Source organism: Theobroma cacao, chromosome 10 (assembly GCF_000208745.1).
Source record: "Theobroma cacao cultivar B97-61/B2 chromosome 10, Criollo_cocoa_genome_V2, whole genome shotgun sequence".
NCBI lineage: Eukaryota > Viridiplantae > Streptophyta > Magnoliopsida > Malvales > Malvaceae > Theobroma > Theobroma cacao.
The window spans coordinates 11,465,344-11,475,443 of NC_030859.1; the positions used below are offsets into that span (position 1 = coordinate 11,465,344).

At 35.3% G+C, this 10,100-nt stretch overlaps 1 long non-coding RNA gene across 1 annotated transcript; it reads right to left on the bottom strand.

Moving 5' to 3' along the window:
* On the bottom strand, window positions 6,226–7,898 carry LOC108663722. Its single transcript, XR_001929733.1, has 3 exons — window positions 7,860–7,898; window positions 7,154–7,236; window positions 6,226–6,323 (listed from the first exon to the last, which is right to left on the bottom strand). It is a non-coding gene; the product is annotated as an uncharacterized LOC108663722 (long non-coding RNA).

A 10,100-nucleotide genomic window follows, 5' to 3' on the forward strand; every position in this document is an offset into this window, starting at 1 on the left:
AACTGTTTGTTTGTGTTGTAAATTTATGATTTGAATTGAATGGCTTATGGTGATATTGGCATGAATGGCTGAATTGGAAATTGTATTGAAATTGTATGAATAGTTTGTTTTGCCTTGACAAGCTGGGTAGTAATATAATTGCCATGTCATGCTATTGAAACTTTTATTGAATTGGTGGGATATCGATTAGCTTACTGCAGTGGGCGGGTTTCTGTGGACCAACCTATTAGAGGGGCACGATAAACCCCATTATATTTTTCCTTGGTACGAGAGGCGCAGAGGGTAACTCCTGAGGTAAAGCTTTAGAGTTCACTACATGCTAAACCACCACATAAGGGTGAACTCAGCCAACGCCAAGGAACGACTATGCTTTTAAATGTAAAAATGTGTTTTATGCGTATATGAACTTTTCTTTAACAACCTTGGCGGACTCGGTTAGATGCTTGGGCCAAGGTATCCCCGAGAATGAATTTTGGCACGAGCCAAAATTTTAAGAAATTCATAAGCCATGTTGATTATTTGAGTGAAATGAAATTATTTTAATTTAGTTGAAATGAGTTTGAAACGTTATGAATCATAGTACGATGAACTATTTAAAGTTGTCTCCATTTACTCAACTTTAGATATTTTAGATGATGTTTGTTTACTCACTGAGTTTATATAAACTCACCACCCTCCTTTCCAATCATTTCAGACTCAGGACATTTAGTAAATAGCTGATTACGTCGAGGGTTATTATTGGACTCGCCTCCTCAGAAATTGTAGGTCCACAGCCTTTGTTACCTTCGGTCATTCGGGGACCCACACATCATTGTAAATTAAATTACATACTCTGGTTATCTGTGTTACCATATATATGAATTTATTTTGCTTTTTCGCTGTAAAAATTATTTACGCAAAGTTCTATAAATATTGTTTTATAAAAAAATAGAATATTTCATTTAATATTTTTATTTTATTCTATTAGCTACAATTTCACCCTAAATGAATGTTTTAGACATAAAAAACTTGTTTTTAGTTATGAAATGTGCATTTTCCCCCATGTGTTATATTTTCAGCAGGTTTCAAAATTTTTGAGAAAAATGACCAAAATGCCCTTGTGAGATAGAAAATATTTTTTTTTTATTTTTTTATTGTTTCAATTTTCAAATAGCTTATAATCTTTTAAAATATGATATTTAGTAATTATTGCTCACAAGGGAGGTGCGAAAACTGATATTAAGCCTTGCGAGGTTTCAGTTGGCATTCCGGGTAATGAATGTTTTTCGGGACATCGCGATGGTTGTCACGGGCTCGAAGGGAGTACCGGGTCATGACACATGAGATTACAAGTGCAAGTTTATGAAATACTCTTATCCCTTGGCTTGTTCCTTTCCCGTATCCAGTCACGGAGTCTTTGTGACTCACACGTTATTTTTCCTATTTATTTTGTTACAGATTAGTGATAGCGTCTGATAACAGCTTGTCACGACCCAATTTCCTGGCCATGACTGGCACATAGGCCCAATGAGCATGGCCTACTAAGCTCAAGCAAGCCTTTCTTATACAACCTATTCATGGTTCCGTCAAATGTTTCTAAAGCACATACCATAATTCTTGATCATAAGTACTTTACTAATGTACTATGACAACTAAACACTTGCATTTATATCAACCCAAAAATGTCAATTGTAGCCAACTCATAGTGGCAACATTAATCTAAATAAACATATACGGTTTATGACATACATCACAGTCGTTTACATTACGTATGTGTATACACATGCAAAATACTTTTGACTTCCAACGGAGTGAATTGGGTGAGGATACGACTATCAAATGCCATGATACCTACCAAGGGTGAATTACAAGTGGACGCCTCCATCTAGGCTCCAGCTATCTACGAATCTGAAAACATGCAATTTAAAAGAGTGAGTATAAACCTAGTGAGTGAACATAAGAAGAGAACAAGCAAATGATAAGGAATATGTAGAAATCATGATGCACGTGTTTTAAAAACAATGCAATTTAGTTTGATTTCTTACTAAAACCCTTCATTTCAAACTTGATTAATTAATCCCTTGATGTTAAAAATCCATGATAAACCATGAAGTTGAAAAGAATGAAAATTTCAATAAATATCCAAGCAAGACAAGTATGACAGAGATGATAGAGGGTTTCTCGCTGTAGCAGAAAGGCATTCTCACTGCAGCGGAAAGGCATTCTAGCTACAACGGAAAGGCATTCTCGCTGCAGTGAAATTCGAAGCACAATTTTTAAACCACCCGAGGGTTTCTCACTGCAGCGAGATTCACTTTCGTTGCCGCGAAATTCAGAGCACAGATTTCTGACCCAAACCTGAGAGTTTCTCGCTGCAACAAAAACCACCGCAAGATTCTCGCTACAGCTAAACCAGGGCCAGTGCAGTGCCCTCACCACCTGAGAGTTTCTCACTGTAGTGAAAATGCATTCTCGATGCAGTGAGAAATAGGGCACTTAAGTAAAAAGGATCCTTTGGCAATAAAAATCCATTTTGTGCTGCAATAAAAAATCAATTTGAAAGTATTTAGCAATTTTCATGATTCAACATGCAATACATTCACATATTATAATCATAAACTTTCTATCGTATATGCATACATAAACATATATAAACAAGTATACCACCACCTCACTCAACCAATGTGCACTCTCTACACGCACAAGGCAATATCATCATATGCACTCCCTACTCGTACATTTCAATATCATCGTGTACACTCTCTACTCGCACAAGTGATATCATCATCCACACTTTCGCACCCATCATCACTAACATGTGCATCCCCCACATCGCGCACATGCACGGTTATATTTATTACACAATATTAACTATTAATGCACAACATATATATATCAACATAATATAGGAGCACGAGGATTTATCATATTGCACACTCACAACATAACACGTTTCAATAAAGGCTTGTTCCCATGCATACTCTTTAAGGAAAAGTCAAATAAAAATCATTTTAAATACCAATGCATTTCCCAAAACATTTTAAATGCAAGTTCACTCATCGATCCTTGTTGATTCTTAAATTGACTCCAACTTCCACTAATGTTCCGAATGGAATTGTGGGGTCTCGTTGGAACCTATCACACATAGAGTCACAAATAAACTCAATTCACATAACCATAATTCTAAAAGCTATCCCTTAAATCTGTTCTACTAGCTATTCCTAGCTAGCTTCCAACTACCATTAAGTGGCTATCTATGTTCAATATTCTGGTCACACTAAATGAATAAACCACCTCAACTACAAAACACTCACAAATCTAACCACTAGCCATTCTCAACAACTATAAAAAAATCAACTCAATTTCATTACTCACCTTAGTAGATTGGTAACTAAATTCCTTCTCAAGAGTCATCAAGCTATTATAGAAACTCTCTTTCTCTCTCTAAAACACCTAGCTAGTGAGAGAAAGTATGGAGGTAAGACTTTTGAGGGTTTTAAGGTGAGAGAGTACAAGAGCACAAAGAACCTTGTGAAAAGGTGCACAAGAGCATGAAAATTGTGGTTAACTTGAGAAAATTTATGGAGGTTTCAAAACAAGCTTCCATGGAAGGTGAGAAAACATGCGAAGGGGATAAGAGATAGGAAGAAGAAGAAAGAGCTGTTGGAGATTTGAAGAAGCTATTGGCAATTAGATATTTGTATCTAAAGTTTATCCAATTCCTCATATAAATTACCAAAATACCTTTAATAAGGTCACTTTGTCTTCCCCTTTTATACAATCTTTTTACTTCTTTGACACTGAGACAAAGTCCATAATAGTCTAGAAATACTTGGGTTCACGAAAACTTAAATATTTTGACTTAAGATGAAAAATGACCATTTTGCCCTTATTATGGAAATTATTAATATTTCCATCTTCTTCATTCATTTTACCATCATTCATCTATCCCTTAAGCCTACTTAGACCTTAATAACATTAGAAAGCTACTTTCAGGAGCTCATCCTGAGAAATGATGAAATTACCCCTGGTTCGTGTTATTGCGTCTACCTCTAGTTACGGGTCTAAGGTCGAGGTTTCACACAACTAGTGTCGCAGACACTAGTGTTCGGTCTTCATTCTTTGGTAGGTGTCTACTAGCCACTTGATGCTTAGAGGGTCAGTCACGTTTCGTTGACCAGTCAGTTTTTGTCTTTACGTTTATGTTTACAAACTATGAAAACGTTAAGGTTAATGTTGCCAATGTTTGGCATTTTAAATTGATAATGTTATGTATGAGATTATGATGACAGCTCAAGAGCCTGCGTGGACACTTGAGGGTGTTGTTGAAAGAAAATGTTAATGTGCACCATGATAGTGGCACTTTTCATATATATATATATATGTATACCAAATGCTTGACCTTATTCAATTAAGTTGAGAAGTTCTTTAATTGTATAATGAGTTTTATGAATGCATGCGTGATGGTTTCGTGTGTAAATAGATGTTATAAGATGCTTTCGCATGTAATGAGGAGTTGTTTAATGAGGTTATGGTAAGAGGCTTGCTTTGGCGTAGCGGGTTAGGCTTATCTTGGTCCATGCGCCGGTCACGATCCCTCTAGGAAATGGGATGTGATACATATAATACATGATATGTTTGAGAAAGCATGATGAATGCCATGAGATTATGTATATGATGTATTTCCATATGCTTTATTAGATGAATAAGCTGACATGTGAAGGGCATTCCACATACCTAATGCTACGAGTATGAGAACTCTATGAGTGTGATTAATTCCACTCTCACGGGGTGCAAGTGATGACTTCACTCTTATGATACATCATAAATGTCCAAGGTGGAATGGGACTATACATTGTTAGCCCAAGGCCGACGGGGGACATACCATCACAAAGTGTGAGTTTAATGTTAATGGAATGATCATGGTTATTATCTTTATAGCATGTTGCATACTAATGTTGTTTGAGCATTGTTCATGATTTGTACTCTATGTTGACATGAAAATGTGCTTGGTGAAGAATGTTGAGCCTTAAAGAAAGTCCCAAGAGGAAAGGGAACTTAAGGAATGGTAAAAATGGAGGACTTTGCCCAAAAATTTGGGTTTTGGGCTGAAAGTATCGATACATATGGGTTAAGTATCGATACTTTCCAAGCATTATTACATTTGAGATAAAATGTAGTTTTTCTGAGACAGATTGCCTATAAAACCTGCCCAACTTATTTGCATTAAATACCATTTAAGTAAATGTTCTCTTTACTTTTTACTCTCCATTTACACAATTAGGTCGATAAGTTCTTTTATTGTGTAATAAGTTTTAAGAATGTATGCATTATGATTATGTATGTTAATGGATGTGATATGATGTTTCTTCATGTGATCATGAATCTTTAATGATGTTATGATAAAAGGCTTTCTTGGGCCTAACGTGTCATAGCCTAGTTTTAAAACCATGATCGGCGCAAGGACCCAATAGGCGTGGCCCGCTGGGCCGAAGCAAGCCTTTCTATGAAAACTTATTCATTAACCCATTTGTCTCTCATTTACTTCTAAGATTCTTAATTCATTGTTTTCGAAAATAATTTCCTTTCGAAAATAAATCATGGCAACTGAACAATACCTTTCACAATATAATATTACCATTTGCCAACTTATGGCGACATTATCATGTAAACCAAACATACAAGGTTTACAGAAAATCTCATAAATTTCATTTAATTTGTCACAACTCGATACTCTCCTCGAGCCCGTGACAACCGCCACGGTGTCCCTATAGACACTCCTTACCCGGAATGCCAACCGAAACCCCACAAGGCTTTAATATCAGTTTTCTCACCTTTCTTGCGAGCAACAATTGCTAATATTATATTTTAAAAGATTATACGCTATTTCCAAGCCAAAACAATTAAAAAATAATTTTTCTCTCTCAAGGGTATTTTGGTCATTTTTCTCAAAAATTTTGAAACTAGATAAAAATGTAGTATGCAAGTACAAAACACATAATTCATAATCAAAAATAAGTTTAAACGTCGAAAACCTTCATTTAAAATGAAATTATGATTATTTGGATATAATAAAATAAAATAAAATAAATATTCAATAAAATATTCTATTTTTTTATAAAACAATATTTTTAGAGTTATACGTAAATAATCTTTGCAGCGTAAAAACAAAATAAGTTCATACATACTGTAATACAGTCAGCTAGAGTATTTAATTTAATTTATAATAACTAGTGGGCCCTCGAATAACCAAAAGTAAGGAGGATTGTGAACCTACAGTTTGGAGGATGCAACTCCAATGGTAGCCCTCGATGAAAATCAACTATCTATAGCCTATTCTGTGCCTGAAATGGGTGGAAAGGAGGGTGGTGAGATTATATAATCCCAGTAAGTAAATAAACATCATTCAAAATATCTAAAGTCGAGTAAAAGGAGACGATTAAAATATTCAATCTCAATATGTATTTCATAACATAAATATTCATTTCATTTAAATAATCAATATGGCTTATGAGTATCTTAAAAGCTTGGCTCCTGCCAAAATCATTTTTGGGAATACCTTGGCCGAGGCATTTAATTGAGTCCGCCAAGGATGTTAAAAAGTTTCGTATGCACATAAACATATTTTTAGTTTGAAAAACACAGCCGTTCCTTGGCGTTAGCAGAGTTCATCATCACGAGGTTGTTCGGCGTGACGTGAACTCTAACCATACCTCAAGAGATACCCTATGCGCCTCTCCGACCGAGGTACATATATAACCGGATTTCATGCCCCTCTAATAGGCTGGTCCACAGAACCCGCCCACTACAGCAAGCTAAACCCACCATACAATAAAATTTTGATAGCATGACATGACTAATATTATACTACCCAGCCTGTAAATGTAAAACATAACAATTCATACAGTTCACAAACCACAATTCCAGCCAGTCATGCCAACACATTATCATAAGCCATCAATTAGAACCATAAATTTACATCACATCAAATGGTCTCCAATTACTCTAATTTCAAATTCCTCATTCAATTTCAAGCTAATTTTTAAAATCATTTCATTTAAACACATTTTGTTTATAAAACCTAAAAATTAACCATTTTACTCATTTTTTATAAAATTCACAAAATCGAATAAAAACCACTTCAAATAATTAAAATGATAGTAAGGTTACTCACTATTTCGGGAGTCGAATTTCTAGAGTACTCTGACTACCGATTCTCGGGTACAATTTCTTTACCCTTAGCAGAGGATTCACCACCTAAACATGATGCAAAATCAAGCAATTTACCATATTGGTGCTAAATCGTTATAAAACTATATGGATGCATGAAATGGAATGCAAATTATTCGGATTATCATCTAAACTCGGTGTTCTCCTAATTCGATCTATCACTTAATTAATTGGCCAATTCAACTCCAATTAACTCCATTTTTCTTCCAATTCTCCAAACCATCAAACACAAGTCAAATAGCATAAAATCTAGCAAAATAATCTTCACATTTTCTCTTGAAAATTTCGGCCATGGTGAGTGCATCAACGCTATGATTTTTCCTACTCGATTTTCTCACCATAATTCATCATTTTCTCATCAATTCACTTGAAATAACAATCAAAATCATCATCAATATTCCACATGGAAAATTCGGCCAATGATGGGTGATGGGAGAAAATGAATTTTTCTTGTTGGTTTTTCATGCTACACATCATTAACTAACTAAAAACACTAACATATCTTAAAATCTAACCAAATCAAGCATCAAAACTCCTCCCCCCATGTCTAGCCAGCAAGGGATCCATCATGAAACCATCTGATTCAACCATGGAAAATGCAAAAGAATGCATGGGAATGGTAGATCACAAGTCAAATCAAGAAATTTTACCTTTTGTCACTTGATTCTTGAATTTTCACACTTTTCTTTTGAATTTTTCCACCTAGGGTTCTTGTTCTTTCTTTTCTTCATTTGTTCTTCTTTTTCAGGCCATATGAATGAGAAATAGGCTGATTTTGTGCTAATTTATAAGGAAAATATTAAAAAATTAAAATCTTAACACTTGTCACCTTTTCATTGGTCCATTTTTAAATTCTTAACTATTAAGCTTTCTTTCTCCACCACATAAAATCCTTCAATTATCTATAATAATATTGGGTAAAATCCATGTGTTGGACAAGTGTTGGGTGGTGTAAAATTACAATTTTGCCCCTAGGGTGGCAAAATGACTATTTTACCCTTATGCTCGAAAAAATGTCAAAATTAAAATTTTTCACTTCTCAAACTCAAATTATACTCCAAATGATCAATCTTAGTAAAATATTTCATCCAACACTCACATCTTAACCTCAGGTGGCAAAATGACCATTTTGCCCCTAGGTCATAAAAATTCTAATTTGACTCCAAATCGGTCCTCGAACTCCGAATCACCATTTAAAATCATTCTGGGACTTTAAAATTTTCAATTTCATCTTAAAATCTCTTTTTCATTTAGTTCGAGGCTTAATTCAACTTAGTTGCATCTATAGGTACACTACCGACTTTTGCCAATTTTTCGGGGGCTTTCCAAGTATGCAAACGTATTGTCAATCGCATGAATGACATGGCAAGTATTTTATAAGGTTGGGCTTGATATAATTAACCACATACTTATACAAAAGACCTTGATTATCAGCGGAGTGACTCTAGCAAACCTACCATAAGATGAACAGGAGGAAATGTCTCTACCTAAGATTCAACTATCTTCGAATTTGAAAACATGAAGTTTAAAAGAGTGAGTATAAACCCAGTGAGTGAACATAAGAAGTGTCACAGCCCAATTCTCGGGCCATGACTAGCGCAAGGGCCCAATGGGCTCAGCCCACTAATCCCAAGCAAGCCTATTTATATAATCTTATACATTAATCCACATTTTTTTAAAATCCAAAATTTGTAGTGTTCAAATATAGTTCCTTTGAAAACAACTCACAAAACCCAATCATGCATTCATAATGGCATTATCAACCATTTTATATACATATATAGATTAACAAATGAATCTTAACATTTCACATCAAGTATTCGTATACACAAAATTGGACCTTGACCATCAGTGGAGTGACTCTAGGCACGGTTGCTAATATTTAGTGTCATGGTAAACCTACCGAACAATGGATAGGGAGGAAAACCTTGTCGTCGGACTCAGTCATCTTTAACTTAGAAAACCTAAAACATGAAGTTTAAAAATGTGAGTATAAACCCAGTGAGTGAACATAAGAAGGGAACAAGCAACGTTAAGGAAGGTTTGAAATCATGATGCACTTAAGTTCAAAAACAATGCAATTTAGTTTAAGCTCTTGCTAAAACACCTCATTTCAAACTTGATTAATTAATCCCTTGATGTTTAAAATCCATGATCAACCATGATGTTAAAGAAGTAGAAAATATGGCAGAAACCAAGCAAGGTAGCAAGTTTGACATGAGGTTTCTCACTGCAGCAAGAATCCATTTTCACTGCAGCGAAATTCCTTGCTGAAATGAAAAGAAATTTGGGAGCAATTAACAATTCCAACATACAACATAGACACAAATATTTTCATAAACTTTTTATAACATATATATATACATACATCATCATGCATACCATCTCGCCACACTCAGCTCATGTGCACTCCCTACTCGCACATAACTTGATCATCATCAGCTCATGTGCACTTTCACACCGAACATAGCTGGGTCATCATTGGCTCATGTGCACTCTCTACTCGCACATAGTCGGGTCATCATTAGCTCATGTGCATTCCCACCGCACATAGCTAGGTCATCATCTGCTCATGTGCACCCCCTACTTGCACACAGTCAGGTCATCCTCAGCTCATTTGCATTCCCTACGCACAGAACTAGGTCATCAACGGCTCAAGTGCACTCCCTACTCGCACATAGCTAGGTGGTCATCAACATATGTGCACTCCCACCCCGCACATAGCTGGGTCATCATTATCACACAAAAGAAGCATCCAAAGCATAATATACATATCAATATAATGTGATAATGCATGAACTATTCATATTGCACATTTCACAAGATAGAAACATTTCATTAAGGGCTTGTTCCCCAAGTATATTTTTAAAGCAAAAACAATTGAAACTTTC